The 7,964-nt window shown below is 37.7% G+C and overlaps 1 protein-coding gene across 1 annotated transcript in view; it reads left to right on the top strand.

Moving 5' to 3' along the window:
- Window positions 1-7,964, top strand: part of LOC107595001 (ephrin-A4-like) — a 47,262-nt gene that overhangs the window by 6,271 nt on the left and 33,027 nt on the right. The gene's annotated exons all lie outside the window — the stretch shown is intronic.

Raw genomic sequence — 7,964 nt, 5'->3', positions numbered from 1 at the left:
TTCAAACTGAGCATCAGAATGGGGAAGGAAGGGGATTTAAGTGACTTTGAACGTGGAATGGTTGTTGGTGCCAGACGGGCTGGTCTGAGTATTTCAAAAACTGCTGATCTACTGGGATTTTCACGCACAACCATCTATAGGGTTTACAGAGAATGGTCCGAAAAAGAGAAAATATCCAGTTGAGCGGCAGTTGTGTGGACGAAAATGCTTTGTTGATGTCAGAGGTCAGAGGAGAATGGGCAGACTGGTTAGAGATGATAGAAAGGCAACAGTAACTCAAATAACCACTCATTACAACCAAGGTATGCGGAATACCATCTCTGAACGCACAACACGTCGAACCCTGAAGCAGATGGGCTACAGCAGCAGAAGACCACACCAGGTGCCGCTCCTGTTAGCTAAGAACAGGAAACAGAGGCTACCATTCGCACAGGCTCACCAAAATTGGACAATAGAAGATTGGAAAAACGTTGCCTGGTCTGATGAGTCTCGATTTCTGCTGCGACATTCAGATGGTAGGATCAGAATTTTGGAGCACTTTATGCTTCCATCTACTGACAAGCTTTATGGAGATGCTGATTTCCTTTTCCAGCAGGACTTTAGCACCTGCCCACTGCGCCAAAACCACTTCCAAGTGGTTTGCTGACCATGATATTACTGTGCTTGATTGGCCAGCCAACATGCCTGACCTGAACCCCATATGGAATATATGGGATAATTTCAAGAGAAAAATGAGAAGCAGTCGATCCAACAATACAGATGAGCTGAAGGCTCAGTAGTGCCTCAGCAGTGCCACAGGCTGACCGCTTCCATACCACACCTCACTGATGCTGTCATTTGTGCTAAAGGAGCCCCGACCAAGTATTGAGTGCATAAATTAACATACTTTAAAGAACTTGAGCTTTTCTGTTTTGCCAATCCTTTTTTTTTTTTTTTTTTGATTGATCTTAGGAAATGTTTTAATATTTTGAGATACTGGATCTTTTTACTTTCATGAGGTGTAAGCTCTAATCATCAAAATTAAAACAAAAAAAACATTTGAAATGTTTTACTTTACATGTAATGAATCTAGAATATATGAAAGTTTCACTTTTTGAAATGCTACAAAAAAATAACTTTTTCATGATATTAAAATTTTTTGAGATGCACCTGTGTATGTGTATATATACAGTATCTCACAGAAGTGAGTACACGACGCATCACATTTTTGTAAATATTTTATTATACCTTTTCATGTGACAACACTGAAGAAATGACACTTTGCTACAATGTAAAGTAGTGAGTGTACAGCTTGTATAAGAGTGTAAATTTGCTGTCCCCTCAAAATAACTCAACACACAGCCATTAATGTCTAATCTGCTGGCCACAAATGTGAGTACACCCCTAAGTGAAAATGTCCAAATTAAAATTAGCCATTTTCTCTCCCCGGTGTCATGTGACCTTTCTTCTTAACCTAAAAGTCTGAAACCTGATGCAACGGCTGAGTGTGAACATACAGTGAAGATTTCTGACTTAACTTACACGCACACAGTCAGAGCTTTTTTTTCTCATAAAAATGAAACTTCACACACTTATGTCATTCCAAACCTATATGACTTTCCTTCTGTAGAACACAAAAAGAGATATTCTGAAGACAATGCTAAAAATTACTAAACTGAATAGAAATATAAAAAGAACAAATAAAAATAGCAGAACATAATTACTAAAACTTAAATTAAAATGAAAAATATAAAAATAAAAGCTAATTCCAAGTATTAAGAATTATAATAGTGTGATAATATATGCTACATGATACTAAAACAGCTGATTTTTACCCTAATTGTTGTGACCAAATCAGTGAGTTGAGCTCAAGGACCATGAACAAATCATTTAGACTGGGTTTGTTAACTGGATCAGATTCAGATAAGATTCAGCTTAAAATAATTATTTATTCATGAATTGGACATTCTTGTGCCAAGAAGAACCAAGACTGATTAGATTTTCACAAAATAAATCATTTTTAATAAATGTTTGCCATACAGATCTATCGTATTGCTTCAGAAGATTTGACATATAGAGTCTGGTCCACTTTTATTATGATTTTGCTGCTTTTTTGAAACCTGAAACCTTCATTTTACACCCATTCTAACTGCATGGAAAAGAGTGAACATTCTCCAGAATATCTCCAAGACAGAAAGTTGTACAGGTTTGGAACAACATGAGGGTGATGACAAAAGCTTAATTTTTGGGTGAATTGGGATGCGTTTCCCAAAAGCATCGTGAGCTTAAAGGGATAGTTCACCCAATAATGAAAATTTGATGTTTATCTGCTTACCCCCAGGGCATCCAAGATGTAGGTGACTTTGTTTCTTCAGTAGAACACATTTGATGATTTTTAACTTTAACCATTGCAGTCTATCAGTCTTATAATGCATGGCAATGGTAACCAAATCTATGAGAGTAAAAAAAAACATGCACAGACAAATCCAAATTAAACCCTGCGGCTCGTGACGACACATTGATGTCCTAAGACAAAAAACGATCGGTTTGTGCCAGAAACCGAACAGTATTTATATAATATTTTACCTCTAATACACCACCATGTCCAACTGTCTTTGGGCGCGTGCACGGCTTCTGGTGCGTGAGGAGTGTACACGCTCTGGCATAGTTTACGTTAAAGGGTGTGTTGATATCCAGCCGAAGAGCAACCAAGCATAACTTCAGGCGAGCAGGCTCAGAAGTTGGGAATACGTGGAAAGTCACCACTCCCAAATGAGTTTGCGCGAGAGAATGTAATCTTTTAGTTTTAAGTTGGTTTGAACAATCCGGATAAGTGCAAGTAAGTACCATTTTGATTAGCCGTCGTATCTACAATGACTGTGCAAACAATGAGTGACGTATACGCGCGAGAGATCACTTCCGGCGCTTGCGTAAACTACGCCAGAGCGCGTACACGCCTCACGCACCGGAAGACAGTTGGACATAGTGGTGTATTAGTGCTAAAATATGATATAAATACTGTTCGGTTTCTGGCACAAACTGATTGTTTCGTGTCTTAGGACATCAATGTGTCGTCACGAGCTGCAGGGTTTAATTTGGATTTGTTTGTGCATGTTTTTTTACTCTCATAGATTTTGTTACCATTGCCATGCATTATACGACTGATAGACTGCAACGGTTGGAGTTAAAAATCATCAAATGTGTTTTACTGAAGAAACAAAGTCACCTACATCTTGGATGCCCTGGGGGTAAGCAGATAAACATCAAATTGTCATTCTTGGGTGAACTATCCCTTTAAGTACATTGTACACCCATTGAAATCAAAGGAGCTACGATCAACTTAGGCTTATGATGCTTTTGGGAAACGCAGCCTGGTCCTTATAGGCACAAGTTCGAAAGGCAAAGGTTTTAAGTATATCAGTGATACAAAACCTCTACATTTTCCAAATTCAGCTTTTTGTATCTGTGTGTGTTCATCTCTCTTGTGTGAGTCACTTACTCAACAAGTTTGAACACATTTCTAATACTCTTGAAATTCCAAGTGCCTCTTTCTCAACACCTCCCTTTTACCTCTCACGGCTACATTTCCGAACAGGATGCAAAAAACTGTATTTTTTTTTAATTGCTCATTTTGAAATAAACCAATTAATACCTGAGGAAATTTGAATAATTTGTGTTTGTGCATAATGGTGGATTGTGTGATAGCATGAGTGTTAATTCATGCATACAAGCGCATCAACCCCCCATACACACACCCCAAATACAACGTAGTATGTTTTTTCGTCGTTTCAACAGCGAGAGGCGGGATCGGACCTCTCAGGCAGCACGGGGGCGGACGCACCCATGCACATGCAAATTTAAATTAAGGCTTGAAGATCAACTGTAATTTTGCTCAATCAGGGCTGCTGTGATTGGACCCCTAAGCACGCCTCGAGCTTGGCGAGGACTTCCACAATTTTCAGATAATCTCCCTACTACTTCTATAAATCATTAGCTACGAGAACCTGTGAACTGTAATCAACAAACCTACTCTGAAATAATCACACTCAGGCTCGCATTCGAAGGGAAGTAAGAAAGTGAACTCCCTGCTGCTTGTGCTCGCTCACTGGTTATTATGTGGTTGACTGTATAGCTTAATGCATCATAGCGGATTGTATAATTATCCATATGAATGGAACTATATTTACTTCAGGTTTGTTTTCGTCTGTGCTGCCCGTAACCTTCAGGAATCTGCAGCACGTTGTCATGAACCGGCATTTCCCGATAATGTGGATGACCTAAGAAATAGTTAGGCTGCATAAATCAAAAGAAAATGTTGCGAAAACAGGAAATACTCCTCAACTTTGTACTCGACAACCTCAGCTATGTCCTTATCACATTTTTTCCTGCTGTGTAACTGTGAAATATGTTCCGAGAAACATACCCTCGCAGAGCTAGATATAGTCTCTGCTTTTAATTCCCATGTAACTTTTTTTTTTTTGATGGCACATTTTCCTTTCTTTGTATTGCAATATTTTCATTGGCTTACATATGTGACAGAAAACTTACTTTTGAAATTGCTCAGTTTGTAACTGTGCATCTTTCAGGAGATGTTCCTCTTTCCTCAGTGGTTTCCTATCAGTCTGTACTGTAAAGGCCACCTGGCCCAGTGGGGATGAAGTGATTTTGGAGGTTCATAGAGGGACTTTACAGACAGACTCTGTCCTATGACTTGTTCCCGATTCGCTGAGGTCCAATCGGCTTCTTTGAAGAAGTCTCAGCTGATATAAGTTTATGGACTAAGCATGAAACGGATATAATCTTATAAAACGGGTCTTGAGCGGTGGAATTTGGCCAGACCTGGTATGGGATAACCTTTCAATCTACCTTGGAGAAAGTCATATTCTGTCGCCTGTTTAATATTATAATTTAGTGATATTATGAGTTTCAGATTTCTCTGTGTGATTGCGCAGGGCTGGCTTCCCAGCCGTCCCGCTGCACACGGCGAAGAGAGAGTTTCCATATTTTCTCCCTTGCCTGGATATTTGGCTAATACCCACCATACAGATGTTATCAGCAAGTACACTCCATTATCTCACACCTCCACATTGGCCAATAGCGCTTCTCTCAGCGTGACCACATCAATATCACTCACCAGTTCCCTATCCTTTGCATGCCTGGTTTTGTGCACGCGTGCATGTGTATGCATGTGCCGTTGCGTTATTAGAGGCCAAATATGTTGCCAGTCTGTATGCTAGCCAGTGGCCTGAATGTGTCTTTTGGAAGATAAAACTAAATTTTAAGTGCAATGTGTAAATTCTTGGAGTCCGAAGAAATAGGTTGCTATTTATTAAAGAAGTTTTGGAGCCACACAGCGTCTATTGCCGACTTACAAGCAAGTTGTGTACCAGTGCCAAGACAAAATAGCCATTGTCTTTCAAAAAATGAAACATTTAAGAGCTAATGTACTTTCTAGTTGCCAAATTAGAGAACTGCTTGATCTGGTTATTCAGAAACTCTTAAGCTTATTGAGCGCTGCTTGCTTTAGTTTCTAGTCGGTGTTAAATGACCGTGATCCATGAAACCGTGAAGTTTTTGCAGTTCAATTGTAAACCGATGGTACTGAGTGAGTCTGATTCAAATTGCTTACTGTTTGTGAATATTATTGACTAATTCATCAACTGGTTCATAAGAGTCATTTCACAAATCACTGGAGCTCACAAGATAATAGGAGTCATAAAGTTCCTAAATTGTCACATGTTTATTTTTTTTGTTGCATTTGTGTCTATTTGCCATCTGGAGCCCTGAAAAAAGCAATCTCCATACTTTTATAGGCCTGCATATAAAATATATTTTATTATGTACAGTAAGCAGCTGATTCACCTCACTAATGCTATTGAAGCATAAAGACACAGCATGTGGTAATTGGACTGCATGCATATTTTCACTAGGACAGGTTTTTTTACTCATATTGTTGGGGAGTTGTTCACACCGGTTAGTGTTCAATGAGGAATGCAGGGGTGGATATAACCGTGGCTGAGGATTCATAACTGAAAACACAGTTTTGTTCTTTTTCACTGGACTTAACCTCAGGGTGCCCTCTTGAAAATACCTCCAACTCGGTACCTGCGCCAACACTTCAACGGGCAAACCGAATTACTGCGGAATATGGGGGTTTTACTGTGTTTGTGCAATTGTATTAGCCTGGCTGGGAGATATTGCGTTTCTAGCATCGCCTGTTGTGAGGCATCAAATGTGGACCGGAAATCTTATTGTTTTGGCTTTCAATATTACACATGCAGAATTGTTTAATGGAAAAGCTACTTTCTCTAGGGAAACACACACATGCACACACGCATAGCTCTCTTTCCTGTGTCAGAGGTATAGGATGTTCTGTCTCTTTGAGACTTTGATATTGTGTGGTGTCCTCCTTTTGCTGCTAATGGACATATATTATCTGAGAGACAGGGAGAGAAGTGCCTTGGCCTTATATACTGTTTAAACTAGACCCTATATAGATTTGTGCCAGCTTGTGTTGTCTGAGAAATTCCAACACTTTTCTCTCCTACCATTCCAGGACCATCAACTAGGCTACTCATTCCAATTTTCTAATGTGTTGTTCTAGTTGTGTCTGCACAAGCATATTTAAATTATACACTACAATTCAAACGTTTGACATCAGTAATATTGTCATTATCAGTAATAAAGACATTAATACTTTCATTCAGCAAGAATGCATTAAAATGAAGTGACAGTTTACATTGTACCAGTAATTTCTGTTTCAAATAAATGTTAACTTGTTCTTGAAGAAATGTAGATGTTGTTCTTGAAAAAAGATCAATGTTTTTAGCACTGAATCAGTGCTTTTTTAATGTTCCTTGAGCACCAAATCAAAATAAAATGATTTAACAGAAGACACTGAATATTGCATTCTAGTGCACACACTGGCACAGCAGAACATCCTGATAGTCCACCCTTCCCTGCATCAATTCTGTCTTCCTTCCCTCTCTCTGCTGAGAAGGAAAAGACATTATGCCCATTCTGAATGAGCAGAAAGAAGGCAAGCACATTATGTAGGGATGGCAGGAAGCGAATCAACAGTTTTCAGCGCCTGAATCGGTAGGGGAGCCCCTCTGGGGAAGAAGGGGTGAGGTGAGAGGAGGAGAGGGAGAGAGGAAGAGATGTCAGCAGGTATTACTATCACTGTCACTGTGCAGTCGTGGAGAGAAACACCCTTGTCATGCTTACTTACCCTAAAGGGAGAAGATTTGGGGAATAAAATTACCATATTGTGAGTTAGTCTATTTGTTTGTATGATTTGTGTGTACATTTCTAATATTTTTTCCTCGCCCATTTTTTTCTTTTTTTTTCAGTAAGTAAGTATATATGTGAATGGGTTTGGTTCATTATTGTAGTGATTGTTATATGGAGTATATATGGATTAAAATCAATTAAATCAATCAATGAAAAAGTTTGATATGATAATGACATGATATTCAAAGTTATTGAAATGAAATGAACGTTTTATATCAATATTTGCTGATAAAGCCCCCAAAGCACTGGATGGTCAAATAATGACTTTAGAAATCAATATTTTATTTTATATGATTAAACATGGTTTGCCTGTAGTTTACATAGATAGATAGATGCGTGTGTGTGTGTGCGCGCGCTTGGATTTTAATATAATTTTTACATCTGCTTATTTTATTATTATTATTTTTAATATATATAATTTCTGTATTTTATCTTTAAATGTAAATGTATGCATTTAATTTTTCATTTTATACTTTTTAATTTAGTTTTATTTTTACGGTTTTATAGATACTTTTTTTTCTTTCTAATTTAATTGTATTTACATTTGTATTTTATTTAGTTTAATTTGTTTTTAGAATTGATGAAATTTAATTTTAAAAGGAATTTTATTTTATTAAATTAATAATATATATATATATATATATATATATATATATATATATATATATATATATATATATATATATATATAT

The sequence above is a fragment of the Sinocyclocheilus grahami genome, unplaced genomic scaffold, assembly GCF_001515645.1.
Source record: "Sinocyclocheilus grahami isolate Dianchi unplaced genomic scaffold, SAMN03320097.WGS_v1.1 scaffold11.1, whole genome shotgun sequence".
In the NCBI taxonomy this organism is placed as follows: domain Eukaryota; kingdom Metazoa; phylum Chordata; class Actinopteri; order Cypriniformes; family Cyprinidae; genus Sinocyclocheilus; species Sinocyclocheilus grahami.
Note: the sequence above shows the minus strand (reverse complement) of the source record. Positions and strands in the feature narration are given on the sequence as shown.